The 4,600-nt window shown below is 40.6% G+C and overlaps 1 protein-coding gene across 1 annotated transcript in view; it reads left to right on the top strand.

Moving 5' to 3' along the window:
- FAM81B (family with sequence similarity 81 member B) overlaps positions 1-4,600 on the top strand; it is a 67,929-nt gene that overhangs the window by 37,566 nt on the left and 25,763 nt on the right. The gene's annotated exons all lie outside the window — the stretch shown is intronic.

Below are 4,600 nucleotides of genomic sequence, written 5' to 3'. Positions count from 1 at the left end.
GTGCACAGTTTCATATTGTAATCAATATGACATGGTCTGATATTAAGCTAAACTGGTTAGATGGTGGCCTCAAAGTCACAGGACTTTGAAAGCCTAATGCTACCTGTGAGATGCATGATTTCCATACCTTTATGCAGAATGTTCACTTCAGTTCCGTCTAGAAAGTTAGCAGACCAATCTTTACACTCCTCAACTGTCCGAATGCAATCTTCTTGCAAAGACACGGCCTCATAAAAATCCTCAGGTGCGTCAAATTTAAAGATTAAAGCATTAAAAAATATACATTATTTATGTCTTACAAACATTGTCTAACAAATAGATATGAATTTTGAATAACATCTCTTGTCTGCAGATTAAGTCTCAGGATAATGCTGTGAAGGTCAGCAAAAATATGTCGCTCTTGACAATGTTGGGACCACTCTGAAAACATGCCAAGGATGACTGGTAGATGGCTAATCATGGACACCGTTCCATCTCTAGATGAGAAAGTCACGTGGCATAAGAGAAAACATGTGTGCAAAAAGAACTGAACGATGAATTCCTTTGGCATGTTCAAGGGCTCACCTGTGAGAAGAGTATTTTGGCTATGGTGTTTATGTTCATATTTAGGAGGAGAAAGGATAATGTGGTCCAGAGTTGGATGTGATGTACATACACACATGCACATATATAGATATTACTGTTTTCATAGATGTATCAATACATTTTTACATTTGAACAATACATGGTTATATTTTGCTATATAATACTTGATACCTATAAAATAATTCTTATAATATTAGACACATTATGAAGAAAGATAATAAAATGAACATCCACAAATATGCCACCCTACTTGGATGCACCATGTTTTTAAAAAGAATCCAAGTACCAAAGGACCGTTTTAAATGAACCTGGTAATTTGGTGTAATTTGGTAGTGTTCTAATAACAGTCCCAATGTCTTTTTCTGTCTGCACACCACTTACAAACGTATCATTTTGCTCTTGTGTATTGTATTTTGCCTACAAGACAAAACAACTGACAAATTTACATGAAACTAAATGGTGGATAAAATCATATCAGGGAGAAGATGGACAACTCCCTTTGATCTCTCCATCTTCTTGATACATATTCCTTTTCAATCTTAAGCAGTGATTTCAGGACACCACGTTATTTTTCCTGGAAATGTCTCACTTTCATGGAAAATGTCGAGGCTGTTTGGTAATTCAAACAGTATCTGGCTACACTTATATTCACCCTCCTACTGCTGTTTCCTTTCTGTGCTTTTGGAAGATAAATGGGGGCAAATTAACTACTATCTTTCCACTTATTTTGACCCTACTTCCATTTAACATTTTGGCATGAGTAAAATTAAGTTGATTTTCACAAACTTAATTCTCACAAACATTTTTCTACTTCCTGAATTAAGCTCAGTCGTTTATAACTGCAATGAGTTTCACACTCTTCATTCCCACCCCAATATAGTAGCAGTTTCAAAAGCAAGCGTTTCCAATAAAATAAGGTTCTTAAAGTTTCCTGGGCTGCTTCTGACACCCTTTCCTCTATTCAATCAATCAATCTCACATGCAGAAAGGGAAAGGAGTGCTAGGCTAAGGGCACTCACAAGGGTAGATATAAATTCCAATCTGCAGCAACAGCAGAGGAAGTCCACAGTCCAGCTGCTTGCTCTTGGCAGAGATCCATACTGGAAAAATCTATGTGTAACTAAAAATAAGAAGCATGTTCCATGTTCTACGAAGAAACAACAAAGATATTATATAGATTGCTGATACTTCAATGTGTGAACAAAACAAGGGAACACTGCATTGTTTAAAATCCGGGAAGATGTGTGTCAAAGTTGTGTTCTCTCATCATGCTTGTTCCATCTGAATGCTGTGAAAATAATCAGAGAAGCTGGATTATATGAAGAAGAATGTGGCATCAGGCTTGGAGGAAGGCTTATTAAAAACCTGCGATATGCAATTGACACAACCTTGCTTGCTAAAAGCGAGGAGGAATGGAAGCATTTGCTGGTGAAGATCCAGGATTGCGGGCATCAATATGGATTGCCGCTCAATGTAAAGAAGCCTGCGATTCCCACAAGTGGGCCGACAGGGAACATCATGATTAACTGGGAAAACATTGAAATTATCAAGGATTTCATCTTGCTGGGATTCACAATGCATGCTCTTGGAAGCAGTGGTCAAGAGAACAAAAGATGTATTAAGTAGATCTGCTGCACAGGAACTCTTCAGAGTACTGACAAGCAAGGATGTCACTTTGAGGACTAAGGTGAGTCTCCCCCGAGCCATGGTCTTCTCCATTGGCTCATATATGTGTGAAAGTTGGACATTGAATAAGGAAGGCCCGGGAAGAATCGATGCATCTGAATTGTGCTGGAGAAGACAAGTACCATGGACTGCTGACAGGACAAACCAGTCCACCTTGGAAGAAGCATGGCCAGAGTGCTCCTAAGAGGCAAGGATGGTGAGCTTTCATCTTCCATACTTTGGCTGTATTATCAGGAGGGACCAGTCCCTGAAGAAGGACATGCTGCTTGGTAACGTGTTGGGGCAGTGAAGACGAGGAAGGCCCTCAACAAGCTGCATTGACACCTTGGCTGTAACAACCGGGAGGATGCTGCCGGACCTGGCAGCGTTGCTTTATTCTGCATTCTGCAGAGGGTTGTTATGGGTCCTAACCAACTTGAGGGAACTAAGCAACGACAGGAAAAGCTAAGAACCACTGATTCAATATGTTACTCTGCTTTTCGCACTTGGGTCACAACAAAGCCACTGAAGAACAGAAGGAACACAAACTCTCCATCTTTCTTTTTTTTTAACCTCTGGATTATTCTTTTTATTTTTATGTTATTTGTTTAAATCATTTTATTGGGGCTCATACAACTCTTATCACAATCCATACATACATCAATTATGTCAAGCACACTTATACATTGGTTGCCCTCATCATTCTCAAAATTCGCTTTCTGCTTGGGTTCCTGGAATTAGCTCCTCATTTTCCTTTTTCCCTCCCCACTCCCCCCTCCCTCATGAACCCTTAATAATTTATAAATTATTGTTATATGTTATCTTACACTGCCCGGCGTCTCCCTTCACCCACCCTTCTGTTGCCCATCCCCCAGAGAGGAGGTTATATGTAGATCCTTGTGATCGATTCCCCTTTTATATCCCCCCTTCCCTCCCGGTATTACCACTCTCATCGCTGGTCCTGAGGGGCTCGCCTGTCTAGATTCCCTGTGTTTCCAGTTCCCATCTGTACCCCTGTGCATCCTCTGGTCTAACCAGGTTTGCAAGGTAGTATTGGGATCATGATAGTTGGGGGAAAGAAGCGTTTAAGAACTAGAGGAAGGTTGTGAGTTTTATTATTGCTACACTGAACCCAGACGTGCCTCAATGCTCCCCCCTGGTTTACATATTCTGACCCCAACTCTTCCTCCTATGGCACTCTACTTCTGTGCTGGGTTTGATAATTCAGGAGATTGGCCCCACAGAAATCACAGATTCATATAAAGAGGGTTATTGGGGAAGGTGAAGAAAGATGGGGATTTGTACTCCCACAAAGAGTAGTAGTCTAAGAAAATCACAGAAGCAGTTCTATCCTGTCCTATGAGTCAGCATCAACTTGATGGCAGTGAGTTTGGGGTTATTAGGGAATCCATTAGGTTACGACAAATCAGGATCAGCAAACATTAAGGATAGTCATTGGGCCACAGCAACATCTCTTCTCAGCCAGAAGCCAAGCCTCTTCCTGGTCCTCAGTCTCTCAGCCGTATGGTCCCTTGACCTTTTACTTCATGGGCTAGGAAGTCACTTGGCCCCTCTGCCTCACAGTCCCATAATATCAGTCCCATAGTATCAGAGCTGCTCCTCTGAGACCTGTGCCACCACCTCTCAAGCATCTGGTCTCAGCAGCCTCCACTCCTTGGGCAGAGTAATTATACCAGTCATGCCCTCTGTTCTCTTTGTAATTGTCATCATTTTCCAATTGATGCCTCCAATTACATAATTTCAGTTTTGTACTTTTGTTTGCTTGCTTATGGTTTTTGAGAATTGTTTCACTGGATTGGTTTCTGGATGATGTGTCTAAATCTCTGGTTGTTGTCTGACTTGGCTGATGCTCTGTCCATAGGATTCCCTGTGGGATTTCTTTTAAGGTTAATCTGGTTTGTATAAGTCCCTTTATTTTGTTTACCTGAAATATCCTAATTTCACCATTATAATCAAGGGACTGTTTTGTATGATATATAATTCTTGGTTGGTAATTGTTTTTCTTTTAGGGGGTTATGTCATTCCGTAGCCTTTTTGTTTGCATGGTTTCTGCCAAGAAATCAGTTCAGTTTTATTGGTTCCCTTTTTAGTTAGTGTTCGGTTTTCTCAACTGCTCTCAAATTCTTCTTTGTCTTTGGTTTGCGAAAGTTTTATTATATGTCCTTTTTCTTCTGAAATACTTTTGTTGGGGGGTCTTGCATCTCTTATCACAATCCATACATTCATCCATTGTGTTAAGCACCTTTGTACATATATTGCCATCAGTATTGTCAAAGCATTTTCTTCCTACTTGAGCCCTTAGTATCAGCTCCTCATTTCCCCCACCCTC

This window comes from Echinops telfairi, unplaced genomic scaffold, assembly GCF_000313985.2.
Source record: "Echinops telfairi isolate 266 unplaced genomic scaffold, ASM31398v2 ScPeMD7_7469;HRSCAF=8507_1, whole genome shotgun sequence".
NCBI lineage: Eukaryota > Metazoa > Chordata > Mammalia > Afrosoricida > Tenrecidae > Echinops > Echinops telfairi.
The sequence above is the reverse complement of the archived record's forward strand: the minus strand, read 5'-3'. Positions and strand labels throughout refer to the sequence as shown.